This window comes from Cavia porcellus, unplaced genomic scaffold, assembly GCF_034190915.1.
Source record: "Cavia porcellus strain 051 isolate PalLab524CR breed Dunkin Hartley unplaced genomic scaffold, mCavPor4.1 scaffold_13, whole genome shotgun sequence".
Lineage (NCBI taxonomy): Eukaryota > Metazoa > Chordata > Mammalia > Rodentia > Caviidae > Cavia > Cavia porcellus.
The window spans coordinates 6,973,332-6,982,010 of NW_026947496.1; the positions used below are offsets into that span (position 1 = coordinate 6,973,332).

Consider the following 8,679-nt stretch of genomic DNA (forward strand, 5'->3'; position numbering starts at 1 on the left):
CTGTGTTTTTCAGATCACATGAGTCAGTAGGTAGCATGAGTTGCTTTTTTCTTTAGGAAAACTAAGACTTCATCCTCTAATTCTTTATCCTCCTTCTCTGCTGTTACCTTCCAGCATTTGTTACATTGTTTTGTCTCAATGAATAACTCCCACATCTCATTTTCCAACACCGCGTCTCTGATTATTTAAGATTAATTCCATGACTGACACGTATCCTTGGTTATAGGTGTTCCATGGGGGGTGTCTTATTTTATTTCATTTTTTGGGAGGGGTTTGGGAACTGGAATTGGTATTTTTGTAGTACTAGTTCTCATTTATTTAATAATGCTGATGATTTTTATTTTTTCAGTTTTTATCTTAGCTGTGCTAGAGATTTAGCAGTTATACTGTTGATAAAAACCATTTCTTTCAAAAACATGGCTTTAATCACACCTTCAATATGCCGAGCTGGCTTTGGCACTGATCCTGCAGCACTGAGCAATGAAAGGCGAGCGAGTCAGGGCTCCCAGCTCTGGACATCGCGATGTGAATCCTCTTGCAATGCAATCCACAGGGTTTCTCCTCAGCTGCTTTTTGTGATCGCCGACCTGAGGAAGAGTGGCAGCCCACATCCTCTCATTCATGGGCTCAATAACAAGGCCTGGTGGGTGACTGCCCTGGGAGTGCTGAGCTCTTGGAAGGCCCTCTGGGTGTTCTGTGAGGACCCTGTAGGAGGTGGATGTTCTTTTCAAATCGCTGATGGTGAGTGAACGGGTATGGAATCACGGCAACTGGTGAGCTGCGCTTCTCCTTGATAATCACTGGCAAAAGCTGGTCTTTCCTTGGAGGGCCCTCAGGGTTTTAATGCAACATCTTTTATTAGCACTGGCCTTCAGGCTCCAGCCCACTTGCCCCAGCCAGGGGGCAGCGTCAGGTGCACATCCATTGTCTTCACAGCCCCCCTCTTCTCTTTCGAGAAACCTTGGATGATATCATTGCCAGCAAAAGCTTCCTTTACCATCTGCTTTAGGTCTCTCCTCCTTCTCTTCAAAGTCCTCTATTGTGGGAATGGCCAAGAACTTTTGAAAGGAGATTCTGCACTTAGGAGATTCTGGAAATCAATCATTTGCTCCTTCTTTTTCACCCTCTTTGGGGCATCAGTCTGGTTATTTGGGTTTCTCTTCATTTGTTCCCATTTTAACAAAGGTGTGGGAAGCTCCTGATTTTGGAAATATCCTTCTTTACCCAGGTCTTCTGGTTCTCCCAGAAGCTTTACTCTCTCTGGCCTCTGAAGCAACAGAGATTCCTCTTCTGGGGCACATCCCTCTCTCCCAACCTGAAGAACAGTCCTTGCTGGACTGTTGGCTTCCAGGACTGATGGTTTCCTTGCTGAATTTCTGACTCAGTTCCATTCAGTAATATGTCCTGGCTGCTACAGTCTTCTGTTTCCTGGCTGCCCACTGGCTCACTATCCTGGTTGAGCTCAGATCTTTTTCTAAGGGAGCAGATTTCTTCAAATTCTTCAACAGAATTTCTCCCTCTGCTGCTGGTCTTTCATCTTGCTCACTTTTAGAAAATGTCTGGACGACAGGCTCAGGTTGTTGTCCTGGGTCTGTCTGGATTTCACCTGCTTTTGCGTCACTATTAGAATTCTTGAGCCTCCGCGGATTTGGTCCATCTGAACACATCTGCACTGCATCCACTCCATCAGGGACAAGAGGTTCTTCCTCTTTGGCACCCCTCTCCTCTTCTTCACTTTCTGAGATTATCTGGAGTGGCTGTGTCACTTCTCTGTTCTTAGCCAATGTTCCTGCCAACCTTAGGGAGCCTCCAAGTCATAGTTGGCCATAATTGTCTTTGAGTCATCCTGTTTCCCACGTCCTGGTGCTGCAGGCTCACACCTTCCAGCGTTCTGGCCTTTCCAATTCCGTCCAGTAGCTCCAATGCAGCAGTAGCATTCACCTTCCACAGCCAATCAAAGTCCTTTAGGGCTTTCTTGGCTTCTTCTTTCTTTACAATTCTGTGAAATTTTTACCTTTGATTTTCTTCTCCCTTTGTGCCCTGGTTTCACAGTAGGGCTGCAAAGTCCAGGCCTTCTGGAGCTCTCTGCTTGGGGCTCCTTAGCCTCTTCCAGGCTTGTAGCCGGAACGAGGCCTTTTTAATGGGAGCCAATAAAGGGTCTGTCACCAGGGCTGCTTGTTTGAATGGAGACTAATCGCTTCCTGTTCCAGAAGGATTCTTGCCTTCTACTCACTGAAGACGAGTTCTGTGGGAGCAAAGGCTGACTGCTGCTTCTCCAGGGAAACCCCAGCTGCTCTGCTGGCTGGTTCTTGAGAATAACTGGATCACATTTGGAGAGGACTGGTGATGTTTGATTGAATGTTACTTCTCTGTGGATCTGTTTAACCTCTTTGTTAAGGGGTGAATCCATAGCTCCTTGGATTTAACTCTATCAGCTGCTTTTTCACAGCAGCCGATGAAGTTCCAACAGGCTCAAGAAAATCTGAAAAGCCCAGTTTTTCTCCTGCTCCTTCAGAACTCACACCTGATGCCTATACCTTCAAACTAGCCTCAGATCTCTCAGCCAGGTTCCATCTATTCATCAACAGAATCGCTTGCTTCCAGAAGCTTCTGGTGCTTTCTCTCGCCATCACAGTGCCGCCATCTTCCGGGAACTCAAGGGGTAGTTGTTTGGTAAGTCCACAAGTTCTTCTCCCTGTTGTAAAGCCAGGAGGCCCTCCACATCCCAGATCACGTTTACCTTGGCAGCCCACATCACCAATATGGGTCAAAAATGGAAGCCAAAAGCCTTTTCCCTTTTGAACCAGGTTTTTGTTTCATGGATTTTCTCCATTACTTTCCTGTTTTCAGTTTCACTGATTTTTGCTTCTGATCGTCCTGGTCCATTTTCTAGTCCTTGACCTACACCTTTACTCCCTCAGGTAGCTGGTGTTGAAGTGACACTCCGGCTGTGGACAAATACCATCTCTTGGGTACCAAGAAGTCCAGGTGGGGCGGTGGCGCTGGCAGCACAGCTGGCAGTGTGCACTCTGCCATTGCACACGCAGTGGGTCAGCACTGGAGGAGACTCCTGGTGCGCATGCGCTACTCACTCAGGCCTCCACCGGGCATGCGCAGCCACGGGGAGGGGGGGTTGTCTACCGCGCAAGCGCATCTCCGGCTGTGGGTTTCAGGCTGGCTTGTGGAGCGGTTGCACTGTGCTGGAGGTATGCTGGAGGTGTGCTGGAGTAGTGTCCTCTGGAGCGGCACATTTCATCTTGCTTTGACACTGATGTTTGTGGTAGTACAATTTAAATCCCAGTTTCTGTGAGATCTTTGTAGGCACTTTCATTGTCTTTTGGCATCGAATGTTGATATGGAAAATGCTAAAGCCAAACGAAGTTCTTTACCTGAAATTCAGTTGCTTGTTCTGACGGAGCCCTTAAGTATTTTTTGTTTTTTTTAAGAGACGGAGCAGAGTGTGGCTGGTCTGAAACTCCTGGGTTCATGTGATCTTCCTGCCTCAGCCTTCTGGGTCGCTGGGACTTCAGGTGCATCACTGTGCCTGAAGGTTTGATGATTGCTTTTTTAAATCTTTGTCAGCCAAGTTCAGCAGGGGCCAGTGTCATTATTGTGTGCTCTCTATTAAATTCATGTAACGGGGAAATTAAAACAAATAAGCATTTGTCCAATACTGTGCTCCTCTTTAGTTCTCTACTTCCGATTGGTTCTATGACCAATGACCTTTATGTTGGATCATCTTTTTGCCTCCATATCAAGTAGCTTTCCTCTGGCTTTCTTGCTCTCCTGTGCATCTCTAGATATTCATTCACTGGGATGATTTGGAACGCTCCTCTAGGTGTGTGATTCTGCTTTCTGATGTCCAGTTTATCCACAGCTGGTTTGGATCACATTTGCTTTATGTTGTGATTGTCTGGCTCTAAATGTGTTTCTTTAGCTCTGAAACATTGAACATTTTTTCAGTAATATTTACTTCCTTACAAAGCACCAGGCATAGTGCAGCTCATTCGATTTTATAATGTCATTTTTTCACTGTTTTATTTTGTGGTTCTGGGGCTCAAACCCTTGCATGTGTCCTCCTGCTGAGCCACACCCACACCCCCGCTCGACTTCACTGAGCTCATCACCACTTGTTTGCCTTCCTTTAGAATGCAGCGGTGGTGGATTTCCTTCTGTTTCCTTCTCCATGTATTTCTCTTTTGGGCTGGAATTTTTACCTTTTGATTGATGGTATTTCTTTTTAAAATAAATCTATCTGTTCTTATTTTACCTAGTTTCTCTGCTGTTTGGTAGCTCTGTCCTTTTCTACAATTAAAGGTTCAATCTAGAGGAGCCCTCCCCCAGGCCCCTGCTTGGTGATTTTGGAAGGTGGTGGATCGTTTAAGAGGTGGTGCCTACCTGGTCGCTGGGTTGCGCCCTGGAAAGGGACAGGGGGCCGCTGGTCTCTTTCTGTCCTGTACACCCAGCTAGGAAGTGAACTGATCTCCTCTGCCACACACTCCAGTCACTGTGCGCTGTGTATGTCACCATAGACTCAGAGCTATAGGCCCAAGTGGTCAGGCACTGAATCCTGCAGACCGTGAGCTGGACGAAGCCCTTCCCTGGGTAGAGCTGTGTGGCCCGGTGTTGTTACAGCCATGCATTCTCGATGGATAACTCTCTCCTCTCTCTCTTTTCTACGCTCTCAAAGAGCTCAAAGCCTGTTATCTTTTGACGTCCTGGAAAAACTACAAGGAAAGTGCTGGTCCGAAGGAGGGGAGGGCTGTGCTATTGGAGCGGCTCGATGTGTTAGAATCCACAGGCCCCATCTTGCCTCTGCAGCACCACTGAATATGTATCCTGAAGTGTAACCCTTACTTAGTTTTTCTCTTATTTTTTCCCCCTTGCACTGCTGAGGATTGAACTGAGGTCCCTGAGTGTGCCAGGGAAGGGCTTTGCAGCCCGGCCCACACACTTGTTTTCATCGTTATTCCACAGGAGACCACTGCCCTGTCATTTCCCCATCTGACGATTTCAAGGCACTTGTGTAAAATCTCCTTAACCAGATCTGAGAGTTAGTTGCTGAACTCTGTTGCTTTGTTCTAGGATTTTATGTTTTGTTTTTTTTTTTTTTAAGCTGGCTGATTTTGAAATTTGGGAGATTAAGTTGTTCTGCAGGTTTTTAAAATTAAGTTTTTTTAGTGGCAAGAACACATAATTTGAGCTGGGTGTGGTGGCACATGCCTGTAATCCCAGCCTTTGAAGGCTGAGGCAGGAGGATCATTGGGAGTTTGAAACCAGCCTGGGCTACAAAGTGAGTTCAAGACCAACCTGAACTGCATAATGAGACCTTGTCTCAAAAATACAAAAAAAGCGTAATGTCTGCAGTATTCCTGCATGTTGTGTGTGGCAGGTTCTTTCCTTTTTATAGCTGCATAATAATGTATTGCATAGACAGATCACATTTTTTCCCACTCATCTATTGATGGACATATAAATCATAGGTGAACTTTTGTGTCAGTACTAGAATTGGGATGTTTTAGAATGTGATTTCAGTTCACTGACTTAGCCAGAAGGGAGCTACCTGTTGATATCATGGGCTGATAGAAAGACAGCTTCACGTTCCTGTTCACAGGCACAGCATGCTGAAGTTTTCTCTCAGACAGCCGGAGACTGATTCCCATTTGGGCCTGAAATCCACTGTTCTGCGTCCACTGAGCAAGCATTAACATTCAGCCTTAAGATTCCCCAGGAATCCTGAGACCTCAAATCCTGCCTACCTGTGGGCTTCGCTTCCTTTTCTGCCTTGATTTGTACTTTGGAGATTGACTGTAAATATTTTTATATTCCACCCAACATTTTTACCCATTGGAGTGGGGAGGTGTAGTGGACTGGCCACTGGTGGTCAGTGTAATCACCAGCTGACCTGACTCAGCATGGCACTGAGTGTGGGTGGCCCACCTGAGGTCTGCTGCCAGCATATAGGGAGACCTGGAGAGGAAGCGCAGCATTGTGGGTTCTCCTGAGTGACGTTGTGTGGAGTGCTGATTCTCCTGGAGGAGCTGGTCATGCCGGCTCCCCTGATATGAGCTCAGCTGTTATCACTGGAGGAGCTTGGGACCTTGTCACTGACAGTGGCTGTGGTTCACTCTGGAGGAGCTTCCTGGCTCTGGAGGGGAAGATGTGTGCTGTTTAATCTCCAGGAGAAGCTTGTCATGCTGGCTTCCTGATATGGACTCGGATGTTCTCATCATCAGAGGAGCTTGGGACCTCCTTGTTGCTGAGGGTGGCTGTGGAACCTCTCTGGGGCACCCTAGTCCTTACTTTGAGTGTCACTTCTTGGCTGTGTTGCAGAGCCCTCAGCTGCTGGCACAGATTTTCTAGCTCGTACTGCTGCCGTGGGATAGACTCGCATGAGTCATTGTAGTGGGCTCTAGGTCTTCAGCTCAACTCATGCAGGCTCTTGCCATCGGATCCAGGCCCGTGGCTGGATTTCCAGGTCTTTCGTGTGGTGGGCAGATTTCCTGCACTTTCTTCTTATTTAACTCTTTGGGTGACCATCATAAAATAATACTATAAATGACGTGTTGTGTATGTAGATATTCTATTTGCAACCCCTGACTACAACAGGAAGAGGTGTGTCTGCCCCTTGACATCAGGGCTTAGCCCAGAGCTAATGGAGTAAACTCCCCGGGGCCATGGGCTGATGCGTGAGCAGAACCAGTGCTTGGAGATAATAGACGTTCACTGATAGAATATATTTTAGGCCCATTTACATGTAAAATATGTTCCAGGTAAAGGGAATGTATGCAAAAATGAAGCACATGAGAAAGAGTAATAAACATTTCACGTTGGGCACTGCCATTAAGCCTGGAACAGAATCAGAATAATACTGAGGAAAAAAATAAGAATCATTTTGCAGGTAAAAGGGAAAAACACTTAGCAGCCCAGGAATGGCGTAGCCACACTGTCAGAGCAGGGAGTGGCTCGGAGAAATGGAACAAGTGTCAGTGAAGCCATCCGAGTGCTCGCCAAGGGGCCAGATGCCCCTTATGGAAACGTTTACCTGTGGTAATTGGCCTTTGGGTGCACTGTGCCATTGCCAGCAACTCTATCTCCGTGCGGTGAACAAATGTCACACCACACCCCTCTTTGCAAAAATACTTTTGAGATTTGGGAAGGAAACTTTACAAGGACATTCATAAGCATCCTTTGGTTTTTAAAAGCACATGTGTATCTTATTAGGATCTTTTTAGACTTAAGCTTTGATTTGACTATTGCTTAAAAGCTGGAAATTTTCATAAGAAAATTAATGGCTAATATTTATAAACATTCTTCAGCTTTCCAGAATAGAGCAGTGAGGGAGTCAGAGTGGACGGCTGGATATGTTAAGCTCTGTGTTTAATAAGCTTGGGGCCTGGGGTGTGGGTCAGTAGTGGTAGGATGGGAAGGATCCTTGGCCCTAGGTTCCAGTCCTGGAGCGGGGGTGGGGGGGGGTGGGAGAGAAAGAGAGAGAGATTTACATGTCTTTTTTTAAGTCAGGAAGTGCATAGACTCAGAGCTATACATGATGGTGAAAAGAATTCCCCGATCAGTCAGCCCGCCGCGCAGCTGGCAGGCGCGGCTGTGGAGGGGCCAGATGTTTCTCTTAGTTATGAAATTACTCTGTCTGTAACATCACCACCAGAGACTAAGCTCTTGTGTCTACACACAACCTTTTAATCTTTATACCGATTTTTTTCCAGTTTCATCTTTTATTTTGTGATTGATGTAGCTGATTCTAGGATTTGTGGGTGTTAATCTTTTTGGAGGTGCTGGGGATTGAACTCCAGGTCTCCCACATGCTACACAAGTGCCATACCGCTGAGCTACACCCCAGCTCTAATCTTTAAAGAACAGATGTGCCTGAGAGTTCTTTGGTTTTCGTGTCAGTTTTCCTTTCTTCATGGCATTTGACAGCGCTGCCCTCCCCTCCCCTCCCCTGCCTCCCCTCCCCTCCTTCCCCTTCCCTTCCCTTCCTTTCCCTCTCCCTCTGTGTCTGTCCCCCTCTCTGCCCGCCTGCCTGCCTGCCTGCCTTTCTGAGCTCGCTTGCTCCTGGCTTCCATGGACCCACATCCTCCCAGCTCCTGTCCGCCTCTGGCCCCTCACGGCCTCCTCCTGAGTTACTCTGAGACTCGGGCGTCCCTAAGCATCAACTCTCTGCTGATGGTTCTCAGGTCTCACTTCTAGCCCTGCCTTTGCCTGAGGCTACATACTGCAGCATCCCAGTTTGCCCAGCCCTCAGATGCTGGGAGGCTGAGGCAGGAGTTCTGTCCCTGTCCTGGAGACTGAGCAACTCAGTAAGACCTCCTCTCAAAAATACAAACTAAAACAGGGCTAGGGATGTAGCTCAGTGTGACGGCCCCAGGGTCAGTCCCCAGGACAACCAGCAGGCAACCACCTAAGCACACACAGCTCGGTGTGCCCACAGCTGGAGGAGCCTGGAGGACAGGTTTCTTCTTCTGTCCTCCGGTCTTGATGACTGCTCCCCACAGCAGGGCTGGAACCCCTGTTCCGTCTTTGCCTCTTCCTTCTTTTGCACAGCTAACTGATTCATTTCCTCATATCAGGTCTATTTGCTAAACATACCTTGCAGGCTTTCTTTTTCTTCCATGAATAATCTATATTACTACCACAGTTTGGGCAGTTAACGTGTCAGGC

At 47.3% G+C, this 8,679-nt stretch overlaps 1 pseudogene; it reads right to left on the reverse strand.

Annotated features, from left to right (window-relative positions):
- Positions 1 to 619: 619 nt before the first annotated feature.
- On the reverse strand, positions 620 to 2,755 carry LOC100719839 (U3 small nucleolar RNA-associated protein 14 homolog A-like; annotated as a pseudogene).
- Positions 2,756 to 8,679: the final 5,924 nt, after the last annotated feature.